At 38.5% G+C, this 13,990-nt stretch overlaps 1 protein-coding gene across 1 annotated transcript in view; it reads left to right on the forward strand.

Annotated features, from left to right (window-relative positions):
- The window catches only part of CCDC148 (coiled-coil domain containing 148), a 221,190-nt gene that overhangs the window by 153,690 nt on the left and 53,510 nt on the right, over positions 1 to 13,990 (forward strand). The window lies entirely within an intron of this gene.

The raw sequence follows: 13,990 nt of genomic DNA on the forward strand, positions 1-13,990 counted from the left end.
AGCTGGAAAGGACATCTGAGATCCAGTTTCCTCATTCTATGAGGATTTACTGCACTGAAAGTTAAAATTACTTTTCCCTAGTTTAATGTATCAATCAAGGTCAGTGAAGGGGCAGAGACAACATAGTATTTTGAATAGGGGAAGTTTAAGATAAAAAAATATTAATTCTCAGTTACGTAAAAGGATACAGAGAAGTTTAAAGAATGTCCCAGGGCTGAAGGAGGGTTCTCATGGAAGAAACAAATTTGAGAGTGCGAACCCTCCTCTTCACAGTTGGGATTCAGATCTCACTGCAGAAGGTGTGGTTGTGGGCTGCCACGTGGTGGGAAAGTCCTTGAATGGGCTCATCCAGAAGTTGTTCCCAGTCACTGGGCAAGCAGGAACACCCTACCTGGGTGCAGGATGCCCAAACTGGAAGTCAAGCATTGTGATGCTCATGCTTCCAAGACTTGATGGGAATCTGACGATGAGAGTACTTCTGAAATTTGATGGGAAACTGCCCACAGGGTGCAACTGAGCTCCACAAGCACCCCTGAGTGTACCCCACAAGTGCTGCTGGCAGCCATGAAGCAGGAGCAAGAAGGAGGAGTAAACACAGAAACTAGGAAGGAAAGCCTTTTCCTTCTTCAGAATCCCTCCAGCACACTTTTCCATCATGGCTAAGCACTGTGCCAGCTGCAAAGCAGAAATGTTACAAGGTCCATCTCTATTTTCATAGAGCAGATAATGAAGGGTAGATTTGGAGCTGAGAGACAATAAATTGGTAACTGGCATAGTTATAGTTTAGCCAGCTCCTGAGTGGATTTTCACAAAAGATAAATTAAAAATAGATCTTTCATTTTGTAACATAAATCATAATAAAGTTTTCTTTACAGTTAGTCAATGTAAAAAAAAAATTGCCTGCAACTCTTCATATTTTCTGCTCAATTTCATTGTGAACTTAAAACTGCTCTAAAAATGAAGTCTATTAAAGTAGTAAAAATTACATTTTAGACTTATTTAACTTAAGATGACATAACCATTTTACACAACGAAGTTCACTTATATCTAGGAAGCTTCCTTTGTGACCCATGGAAATAATTTCAAATTCCAGTCACCAAGTTGCAGAGTGAATCTGGGGTTCCACACAGATGCCAGGCAATTCCCCTCAAGCTTCTGAATAAAATTCAGTTGATTTTCCATGTATCTCAGGATTTATAATTGAGTTTAATCTATTATGAAAAAATCAAGAATATAGCAAAGCTAGGGCTCAAGGCTAAGTGATGAAACAACCAGTGAGAAATCAGTTAAGCACAAACCAAGATATAAGAGGATACCAGAGGGCAGGCCAGGCCATGGGTCAGAGGCAGAAAGAGGCAGTTCAGTATTAAAGGCAAGGCAAATGTGGGGATCAAAAGGCTGGTTGGATAGTCTGAAACTCAGCTAGAGGAACAAAAGAGAGCCCCAGGAATTAAAGGGGGTGGGGAAAAAGGAACAGCGGTGAAGTCCCTGCATGCTTCTAGTAGAATCTACCCTCTTAGCCAAGGAGTTTCTTTGATTACAGAGCCATTTCAGCCTTGTGCTTCTTGTCCCAATAATTATCAAGATAAGCTGATTCAGAACTTTAGTTGAAAAGAAGAAAAGGAAAATTAAATGGGCCTGTCTTACCTAACATAAAAGAAAAATAAGTGTCATATTATAACATAATGAAAACAGTACTAAAGATTAGGAACCAGGAGACCAGGGTTTTAGTATATTATTTGAATGGTGTACGACCTAGGGAAAGTCATTAATTTAACCTCTATTAGGCTCTGTTTTGTTCTTTGTAAAAAAACTGAACTGGATAACTTTTGAATGCTAAGTGAGCTATCAATTTTTAAGAGTTTATGATCTGTATATTTTACTCATCTGAAATATAGATTCAGATAATTATGAATCCAATCCTTGTATGCCAATGGAAAATGAGTGAGGAGGGCCATTAAAATATCCAGATAATGTATCAGAACATAATTCTCAGAAATTTTTGGATGATATTGTAGATAAAAGCACAGTCCTCATTTTGTGATTTAGAGAAAGAGAATCTAACATGTAAAAACAGCTGATAACTTTTGCTTCTGACAAGAGCTAGAAATTGTGTTCTTTTGCAGCCATCCTGATGCTGAGAAATGTGGTTGATTGGTTAAAATGTTTTTCTCCACTACTGAAATACAATTCACAAATCTCATATTTGTTTTTTGTTTGTTTTTTTTTTAAATTTTATTTTATTTTTAAACCTGAAACACTGTATTAGTTTTGCCAAACATCAAAACGAATCCGCCTCAGGTATACATGTGCTCCCCATCCTGAACCCTCCTCCCTCCACCCTCCCCACACCATGATATTTTAACTGTAGGCACATTTTTCTCAGGTCAGAATAAGAAGGCTTGAAGCAGTTTCCAAATCTGTTAAAAACACACATACACATAGCCTTGAGAGTTTGCAAACTTCTGTTATTTCATTTTTCTATTTTCTAACTCTAATATTAAATTTCTTGAAAACAGTACTCATAAATTAACACATATATTAGGTTAAACCATAAGAAAATTCCCTTTTTATAGGTCAAACAATGGTTAAGTATTGGCAGTTTTATGCAGTTCAACATAATAAAGAGATAGAGCAATTTCTTTACTAATTACATTTCCTGTCTCAATCTGTTATAAACTGTCTTGTGCCCTCATCACTTTATTGACATTGTTCTTGACATAGTTTCCACTAACCTCCTAATGCCCTATTTTTATTTCTCAACAATGTCAAAGAAGTGGAGAGGGAAGGCTCTAGAATCAGGTTGTCAACATAAGAATCCTGTCTCTATCCTTTATAACTGTGTGACATTTGGGTAAATTATTTCACATTTCTGTGCTTCAGTTTCTTCACCTATATAATGAAGAAATAAATAGTATCTTCTTCGTGGGATTGTTGCAAGAAATAAGTGAGATATCAAATGGAATGCACACACAGTGAACATCCATTAGATATAAAGATTACTGTCAATTGATGTTTTAAAACATGTGACACTAACATAATTTGTTCTCAAAATATTTAAGCATTTTAAATGTTTTAAATAAAAGGTGTAATAATGGGGACACTTTTCAAAACTGAAATATAGTTGATTTACAATGTTGTGGCAATCTCTGCTGTACAGCAAAGTGACTTAGTTTTAAATTTTTATGCATTCTTTTTTTAAAAGATTCTTTTCCATTATGTTTATCCCAGGAGATTGTATATAGTTCCCTGTGCTATATACTAAGACCTTGCTGTTTATCCATTTTAAATGTAATAGCTTGCATCTACCAGCCCCAAATTCCTAGTCCATCACTCTCCACCCTCCTGCCCCAGCTTGGAAACCACAAGTCTGATCTCTGTGTCTGTGAGTCTGACTCTGTTTCATTTCATTTGTGTCATATTTTAGATTCCACATATAAGTGATATCATATGGTGTTTACCTTTCTCCTGACTTACCTCACTTAGTATGATAATCTCTAGTGTCATCCATGTTACTGCAAATGGCATTATTTCACACTTTTTATGGCTGAGTAGTACTCCATTGTATATATGTACCACATCTTCTTTATCCATTCATCTGTCAATGAACATTTAGGTTGTTTCCATATTTTGGCTATTGTGAATAGTGCCACTATGAATATAGGGGTGTGTGCATCTTTTTGAATTATAGTTTTGTCTGGGTATATTCCCAGAAGCAGGTTTGTTAGATCATATGGTAATTCTATTTCTAGTTTTCTGAGGACTCTCTGGGTGGCTCAGTGGTAAAGAATCTTCCTACCAATGCAGAAGATGTAGGTTGGAACTCTGGGTTGGGAAGACCCCCGGAGAAGGAAATGGCAATGTACTCCAGTATTCTTGCCTGGAAAATCTCATAGACAGAGAAACCTGGTGGGCTACAGTCCATGGGGTCACACAGAGTCAGACACAACTTAGTGACTGAGTATGCTTGCATGGGGAACCTCCATACTGTTTTCCACAGTGGCCGTACCAACTTACATTCCCACCAACGGCATAGGAGGATTCCCTTTTCTCCACATTCTCTCCAGCATTTGCTATTTGTAGACTTTTTAATGATGGCCATTCTGACCATTTGAGGAGGTACTGTCTCCCATTGTATTTGCATATCTCTAATAATTAGTGATATTGAGCATCTTCTCACGTACCTACTGACTATCTGTATGTCTTCTTTGGAGAAATGTCTATTGAGGTCTTCTGCCTATTTTCCAGGTGGGTGAGTTGTTTGTTCATTGTTGAGTTGTATGAGCTGTATGTATATTTTGGGAGACCCTCATGCAATCTCTCCACTGGAAGTCTTCTCTAATATCAGCTGTTTAATACATACATACAAATTATATATGCCTAAGTCCAAAATCACTGCAGATGGTGATGCAGCCATGAAATTAAAAGACATTTACTCCTTGGAAGGAAAGTTATGACCAACCTAGATAGCATATTCAAAAGCAGAGACATTACTTTGCCAACAAAGGTCCGTCTAGTCAAGGCTATGGTTTTTCCAGTGGTCATGTATAGATGTGAGAGTTGGACTGTGAAGAAGGCTGAGTGCCGAAGAATTGATGCTTTTGAACTGTGGTGTTGGAGAAGACTCTTGAGAGTCCCTTGGACTGCAAGGAGATCCAACCCGTCCATTCTGAAGGAGATCAGCCCTGGGATTTCTTTGGAAGGAATGATGCTAAAGCTGAAACTCCAATACTTTGGTCACCTCAGCGAAGAGTTGCCTCATTGGAAAAGACTCTGATGCTGGAAGGGATTGCGGGCAGGAGGAGAAGGGGACGACAGAGGATGAGATGGCTGGATGGGATGACCGACTCGATGGACATGAGTTTGAGTGAACTCCAGGAGATGGTGATGGACAGGGAGGCCTGGCGTGCTGCAATTCATGGGGTCGCAAAGAGTTGGACACGACTGAGCGACTGAACTGAACTGAACCCCTTTCTGGTGGCAAAGTACATAGATTCCCTACAGGAAGCAGACAAATTAGGAAAAGACAAGACTCCCCTCCTGAACCATGACACACAGCTTGACAAGCAGAGGCAAAACTGGACATCATACCCCATTTTTACTCCTGGCTAAGCATCACTTTTGCAAAGCACAATCTTCAAAATGGATATCCCTGCAAATAAACCAACCTAATTCTTTTTAAATATTATATATTATCCATGTTGCTTCTAAAGTTTAGCCATCTGCTATTTCTTTCATGAAAGATGTGAGCTAAGTTTCTGACTTTTATGAAAGCTGCCCAGTGTTGTGTCCAGCTCTGCAACCCCATGGACTATACAGTCCATGGAATTCTCCAGGCCAGAATACTGGAATGGGTAGATATTCCCTTCTCCAGGGGATCTTCACAACCCAGGGATCAAACCCAGGTCTACGTCATTGCAGGCTGATTCTTTACCAGCTGAGCCACCAGGGAAGCCTTTCATATTTCTAAACTGATAGACCACCATCTCTACACCAGTTATATAATGATTCATCCTTTCCCCCTGATTTTAATGCTACTCTTTTATTATATACTACATTTCTAATTATGCTTTTATATCCATATAGACACTTGACTAGATTAAATAAAAACTGATCTATATTTTTATTTCTACATCAATAACATGCTGTTTTAATTATTGTTTTTCTGTTTTAATAATTTTGTGTTCATTCATTGTTCTTTTCAAAAATATGTTAATTACTATATCATTTCAATTTTAAAATCTGTTAATTTTTTACATTGAAACTTTGTTATTGAGAGCTGATTTATGTGCCAAATTTAATCTCCATTCTCGGACCATCATTCCAGAGTAGCTCTCCAGTTCAAATCTCTTCTTAGGTTCTCTGGAAGATTTCATAGTTTTTGTTTTGCTCTGTTATTTCTTTTTTTTCTGGTGAAGACCTGGAAATTATTTTGGAATAAGTAGAACTGAGTGACCAAGAAGCCAATTATAAATTTTCTTTAGTCACTATGTGAAAAGTGTCTGAACTAGAAAGTGGCAGTGGGGATGCAGAGGTGATAGACTCTTAGGAAGTACCTAGATTAGGTAAAATTAATTTCACTGAGGAAGGTGTTTGAAGTAAAACAGAGGAGACAGCATGATCCTGAATATTATAGAGCTTTTTCTGTCCTCTTGGGTTTAAAGCTTTTAGTTATTTTGTTTTCAATCTCTTTTACTTTCTGATAAATTTGTTTGCATATATTATCTATGTATCTTTGACCACTTTCTACATGGTTTGAAATATGTTTTTATTATTTAATTTTTAAATAGTTTAGGTTTCATTTTTGATGTCCTAACAATATATTGGTAGGGTGCTTGACAAAGGCAAGGTTGCTAACAGTTTTTAATTTCTTTAACTTTTCTATTTTCTGTCTTTCATAAAGATGAGTAAAAATTCAGCATGATTTATGGGAAGCTAATAACACTGCTACTTTTAACACATAAAACCTTCATTGAAAAATAATTTATGTTATCATAAATTCCCCTTTTAAGTGTACAATTAAATGATTTACACTTATATAAGGGCTTCCCTCATAGCTCAGTTGGTAAAGAATCTGCCTGCAATGCAGGAGACCTAGGTTCAAAACCTGGGTCAGGAAGATCCTCAGGAGAAGGAAATAGCAATCTACTCCAGTATTCTTGCCTGAAGAACCCCATAGACAGAGGAGCCTGGCAGGTATAGTCCATGGGGTCTCAAAATTCAGACACGACTTAGCGACTAAACCACCACCAGGGGCTTCCCAGGTGGCGCTGGTTGTAATAAAGCCCTCAGACAATGCAGGGAATACAAGAGATGTCAGTTTGATCCCTGGGTAGGTAAGATCCCTTGGAGGAGGGCATGGCAACCCACGCTAGTATTCTTGCGTGGAGAGTCCTATTGACAGAGGAGCCTGGCAGGTTTCAGTCCATGGAGTCTCAAGGACACAACTGAAGCGACCTAGCACACATGCACACACACTTATATAGAATAAATATATGTAATTCTACAACCATCTCTATAGTCCAGTCTTAAATCATTTTCCTCACCCCTAAAAGATTTTCATGCCTATTTGCATTAATTCCCAATCCCCCTCCTAGCTTCAAATGACCATTAATCTATTTCTGACTCAAAGATTTGCCTTTTCTAGACATATTATATAATGTAACTCACTGAATTATTTTATTTAGCATAATGTTCTTGAGGCTCATCCATATAGTTGTGTGTATTATTAGCTTTTTTCCTTTTATATTGAATAATATTCCACTTCAGCATTACTTTTTTAAATTAATCAATTTATTTTTTTACTTTACAATATTGTATTGGTTTTGCCATATGTCAACATGAATCCGCCATGGATGTACATGTATTCCCCATCCTCAACCCCCCTCCCACCTCCATCCCCATCCCATCCCTCAGGGTCATCCCAGTGCACCAGCCCCGAGTACCCTGTATCATGCTTTGAACTTGGACTGGCGATTCATTTCACGTGTGATAATTTACATGTTTCAATGCCATTCTCACAAATCATCCCACCCTCACCCTCTCCCACAGAGTCCAAAAGACTGTTCTATACCTCTGTGTCTTTTTTGCTGTTTCACATACAGGGTTATCATTACCATCTTTCTAAATTCCATATATATGTGTTAGTATACTGTATTGGTGTTTTTCTTTCTGGCTTACTTCACTCTGTAGAATAGGCTCCAGTTTCATCCACCTCATTAGAACTGATTCAAATGTATTCTTTTTAATGCCTGAGTAATACTCCATTGTGTATATGTACCACAGCTTTCTTACATCTAGGTTGCTTCCATATCCTGGCTATTATAAACAGTGCTGTGATGAAGAGTGGGGTACACGTGTCTCTTTCAATTCTGGTTTCCTTGGTGTGTATGCCCAGCAGTGGGATTGCTGGGTCGTATGGCAGTTCTATTTCCAGTTTTTTAAGGAATCTCCACACTGTTCTCCATAGTGGCTGTACTAGATTGCATTCCCACCAACAGTGTAAGAGGGTTCCCTTTTCTCCACACCCTCTCCTGCATTTATTGTTTGTAGACTTTTGGATAGCAGCAATTCTGACTGATGTGAAATGGTACCTCTTTGTGGTTTTGATTTGAATTTCTCTGATAATGAGTGATGTTGAGCATCTTTTCATATGTTTGTTAGCCATCTGTATGTCTTCTTTGGAGAAATGTCTGTTTAGTTCTTTGGCCCACTTTTTGATTGGGTCATTTATTTTTCTGGAATTGAGCTCCAGGAGTTGCTTGTAGATTTTTGAGATTAATTCTTTGTCCATTGCTTCATTTGCTATTATTTTCTCCCATTCTGAAGGCTGTATTTTCACCTTGCTAATTCCATTCACCATTGCAACAAAAAGAATAAAATACCTTGGAATATATCTACCTAAAGAAACTAAAGACCTATATATAGAAAACTATAAAATATTGGTGAAAGAAATCAAAGAGGACACAAATAGATAGAGAAATATACCATGTTCATGGATCGGAAGAATCAATATAGTGAAAAAGAAGATACTACCCAAAGCAATCTGTAGATTCAATGCAATGCCTATCAAGCTACCAACAGTATTTTTCAGAGAACTAGAACAAATAATTTCACAATTTGTATGGAAATACAAAAAACCTCAAATAGCCAAAGCAATCTTGAGAAAGAAGAATGGAACTGGAGGAATCAACCTGCCTGACTTCAGGCTCTACTACAAAGCCACAGTCATCAAGACAGTACGGTACTGGCACAAAGACAGAAATATAGATCAATGGAACAAAATAGAAAGCCAAGAGATAAATCCACACACCTATGGACACCTTATCTTTGACAAAGGAGACAAGAATATACAATGGTGAAAAAACAATCTCTTTAACAAGTGATACTGGGAAATCTGGTCAACCACTTGTAAAAGAATGAAACTAGATCACTTTCTAACACCATACAAAAAATAAACTCAAAATGGATTAAAGACCTAAATGTAAGACCAGAAACTGTAAAACTCCTAGAGTAAAACATAGGCAAAACACTCTCCAACATAAACCACAGCAGGATCCTCTATGACCCACCTCCCAGAATATTGGAAATAAAAGCAAAAATAAACAAATGGGACCTAATTAAATTTAAAAGCTTCTGCACAACAAAGGAAACTATGAGCAAGATGAAAAGACAGCATTACTTTTTAAATCTGTTTTTCAAGGCAATGCTGTTTCCTTTCTTGTTGGTAAAATATTAATATTAATGTATGCAAAATAGTATAAAAGGAAGTTTTAAAATGTATGTAAAGTGTGATATCAATATAATATAAGACTTTAATTTGTACCAGGGTGACATATTCACTCACATTATCCCAAATGTTTGAAGAGTAGTAACTGATCTCATGGGGTCGCAAAGAGTTGGACACGACTGAGCGACTGAACTGAACTGAACTGATCTCAACTTCCTTATGAGCCCCCTTCTTGTAGGGTAGTAAGACAAATGGAAACTTTTAAATTAAAAGCATGTTAGGTTCTTTCATTTCTTTTTCTAAATTTCATTTAATTTTTAATTGAAAGATAATTGCTTTACAGAATTTTGTAGTTTTCTGTCAAACGTCAACATGAATCAGCCATATGTACATATGTCCACTAACTCTTTTTTTTTTTTTTAATTTTATTTTATTTTTAAACTTAACATAACTGTATTAGATTTGCCAAATATCAAAATGAATCCGCCACAGGTATACATGTGTTCCCCATCCTGAACCCTCCTCCCTCCTCCCTCCCCATTCCATCCCTCTGGGTCGTCCCAGTGCACCAGCCCCAAGCATCCAGTATCGTGCATCGAACCTGGACTGGCAACTCATTTCATACATGATATTTTATATGTTTGAACCTTCCTCCCATCTAGCTCCCAATCCCACCCCTCTAAGTTGACACAGATCCCCTGTTTGAGTTCCCTGAGATATACAGCAGATTCCCATTGGCTATCTATTTTACCTCAAATCCTGAAAGATGATGCTGTGAAAGTGCTGCACTCAATATGCCAGCAAATTTGGAAAACTCAGCAGTGGCCGCAGAACTGGAAAAGGTCAGTTTTCATTCCAATCCCAAAGAAAGGCAATGCCGAAGAACGCTCAAACTACCGCACAATCTCACTCATCTCACACACTAGTAAAGTAATGCTCAAAATTCTCCAAGCCACGCTTCAGCAGTACATGAACTGTGAACTTCCAGATGTTCAAGCTGGTATTAGCAAAGGCAGAGGAACCAGAGATCAAATTGCCCACACCTGCTGGATCATCAAAAAAGCAAGAGAGTTCCAGAAAAACATCTATTTCTGCTTTATTGACTATGTCAAAGCCTTTGACTGTGTGGATCACAATAAACTGTGGAAAATTCTGAAAGAGATGGGAATACCAGACCACCTGACCTGCCTCTTGAGAAACCTGTATGCAGGTCAGGAAGCAACAGTTAGAACTGGACATGGAACAACAGACTGGTTCCAAATAGGAAAAGGAGTATGTCAAGGCTGTATATTATCACCCTGCTTATTTAACTTATATGCAGAGTACATCATGAGAAATGCTGGGCTGGAAGAAGCACAAGCTGGAATCAAGATTGCCGGGAGAAATATCAATAACCTCAGGTATGCAGATGACACCACCCTTATGGCACAAAGTGAAGAGGAACTAAAAAGCCTCTTGATGAAAGTGAAAGAGGAGAGTGAAAAAGTTGACTTAAAGCTCAACATTCAGAAAATGAAGATCATGGCATCTGGTCCCATCACTTCATGGCAAAATAGATGGGGAAACAGTGGAAAGTGTCAGACTTTATTTTGGGGGGCTCCAAAATCACTGCAAATGGTGATTGCAGCCATGAGATTAAAAGACGCTTACTCCTTGGAAGGAAAGTTATGACCAACCTAGATAGCATATTCAAAAGCAGAGACATTACTTTGCCAACAAAGGTCCATCTAGTCAAGGCTATGGTTTTCCATTGGTCATGTATGGATGTGAGAGTTGGATTGTGAACAAAGCTGAGTGCTGAAGAATTGATGCTTTTGAACTGTGGTGTTGGAGAAGACTCTTGAGAGTCCCTTGGACTGCAAAGAGATCCAACCAGTACATCCTAAAGGAGATCAGTCCTGGGTGTTCATTGGGAGGACTGATGCTAAAGCTGAAACCCCAATACTTTGGCCACCTGATGAGAAGAAATGACTCACTGGAAAAGACCCTGATGCTGGGAGGAATTGGGAGCAGGAGGAGAAGTGGACAACAGAGGATGAGATCGTTGGATGGCATCACTAACTCGATGGACGTGAGTTTGAGTGAGCTCTGGGGGTTGGTGATGGACAGGGAGGCCTGGCGTGCTGCAATTCATGGGGTCACAAAGAGTTGGACATGACTGAGCAACTGAACTGAACTGAATGTAAGTTTCCATCTTACTTTCTCTATACATCTAATCCTTTCCTCCCCTCTCCCTGTATCCATAAGTCTTTCATTTCTAAATGGTCTCATTTCAGATTGTCTCTTTGGGTGGTAAAGGTAGAAACTCCAACCTACGCTGGAGCTCAGACAGCCTCCTCCAATATAAGGGTGATATGGCTGGTCAGCATGCAGATTCTGATATCCCTTAGGGTCCTCATTACTTTCCATAATTTCACTCCATCCCTCCATGTCCCCAGGGTATGACGCAGTGCTATCCAATAAAAATGTTACATGAATCACATATGTAGCTAAAAATTTTCTAGTATCTAGATTTAAAAATAGCAGGTAGAATTGACTTTAATAGTACACTTTATTTAACCTGTCTATCCATTCCATGGTCTTCCCTGGGGGCTCAATGGTAAAGAATTCACCTGCCAATGCAGGAAACATGGGTTTCATCCCTGGGTCGGGAGGATCCCCTGGAGAAGGAAGTGGCAATCCACTTCAGTATTCTTGCCTGGGAAATCCCATGGACAGAGAAGCCTGGTGGGCTACAGTCCATGGGGTTGCAAACAACCATGGGGTTGTTAGACAGCAACTAACAACATCCATTCACTATGCTGTCAATATAAAAATTATTAATGCATATTTTATATTCTTTTTTCATAGGAAATTTTTGAAATCTGCTATACATTGTACACTTTCATCACATTTCTGTTTGAACTAGTCACATTTCAAGTGCACAGTAACCTCATGTGGTTAGAGGGAGCCATACTGGCCAGTGGAGGTATACAAAAAAGCTTATTAGCCTCTTGCCAATGGAGGATTGAGTGGCTGGTCAACCTGAAGATTCTGACTCTTATGTTAATAGAATTGATATCATTTTTATAAAAATTTTGAACTCTGCTTTTATCTTCTTCTATCTTACCTTCTTTATTTTAGAACTTCTCATCTTTATGTTCTTCTATAGAACTCATCTTCTATCTTTCAAAGTTTTCACTGCCCTTGCCAGTTTGTCCTTGGTAGCTCTTGTCCCCTGGAATAGGCCTTAGTTTCTAGGCAATCTGCTGGTAACAGAATTGGACCTACTGAGCCTTAGGATGCAAGCAATATTTAACGCTGCAACTGATCACACCTGACATTTTCTCTGGTCCTGAGGTCTCTTCCTCCAGGTCTTTTCAGCCCTGGTTTTCCCAGCGTGTGACTGATACTTCCAGTAAGACCTCGAGCAAACCGTGGGAAGCAAATGTTCCCTAATGTAATCTCTAAACACCTCCCCTTCCTATGTCATGCTGGACATGCTAAATATAGGCCTTCCCTGGGAGGTATTTTATACCAGGAAAGTGGGGAACTAGTCCCATGTTCTTGGGTTCTCCCATAACTATCTTAGTGTTTCTAATAAGCTCCCATCATTTACAGTTGATTCACTGAGGGGTAGAAAGCTATGGAGCTAGTATTTGAGAACTTCACCTACTTCTCCTTTGCACACTAGTGAAATGGTCAGAGGAAAATATGATATCCAGGAGAAATAAAGTAGATGAGGTTAATATTTTCAAAATGTTGTCTCTGTAGTATCAGTATGAAAAAAAAGTCTAGAAAAAAACATAACCCTATGATAACAGTTTTTGTCTCCATGTAATTAAATGGACAGTTCTGATTTTCTTCTTTATATTTCTGCACTTTTCAAAAGTTCCACAATGAGCATATATTTCTGACAGTAAGAAAAAAACCTCAGTAGTTTTAAAAATAATAAATAAAACATACTTTTTTTATTTTCATCAACTGTTTGTCTGTGGGTTTCAAATTGGTAGGAAAAGTAGGAAGTAATGGAAATGTATAGAAGTGAATATATGAATTCAAATATAACAGTATGAAACAGAAGATACACTTTTCAGGCAAGAGAAAAGTCTTCAAAGTAGCCGTAAGAAAGTACATGTCTTTGTGTTTGTTTACCACAATATTTATTATACCTGTGTGAAAGTGTTAGTCCTCAGTCTTATCCATCTCTTTGCCACCCCATGGACTGTAGCCTACCAGGTTCCTCTGTGCATGGAATTCTCCAGGCAAGAGTACTGGAATGGGTTGCCATTCCCTTCTCCAGGGGATCTTCCCCACCCAGGGATAGAATCCCAGTCTCATACATTGGTGGCCAGTTCTTTACTGTCTGAGCCACCAGGGAACCCAATTTATACCTGGTATGATCTAATTTCTCTAATTCTACATTTGAGGTCCTTTTCTAGTCTTCCTGCTTCCTTGTCATTTGATCTCCTGATGGCTTCCCCCAGACCCTTCTTTTTCCATCCTCTGATGTAAGTTAAACTTTCTCTCTTCTTTTAGACACAGTGGTCCTTTCTCGCCAGCAGGACTCTGAATGCACAGCCTTCCTACTGGGGCCTCTTGGGGCCAGTGGCACAGTCCTAATCACCATGGTGTGTGATGATTCTGTGATGTTTATGTTTCTTTTGTTTGGGTGTAATTTTAAACATATTTGTATTGTCTCCAAAAATTTTCTTGACTGAGTATTCTTTATGTTAGATACACACAGGGAGCAGCAGAAAATAAGCATATTGCTTTCCATTA

The sequence above is a fragment of the Bubalus bubalis genome, chromosome 2 (assembly GCF_019923935.1).
Source record: "Bubalus bubalis isolate 160015118507 breed Murrah chromosome 2, NDDB_SH_1, whole genome shotgun sequence".
NCBI lineage: Eukaryota > Metazoa > Chordata > Mammalia > Artiodactyla > Bovidae > Bubalus > Bubalus bubalis.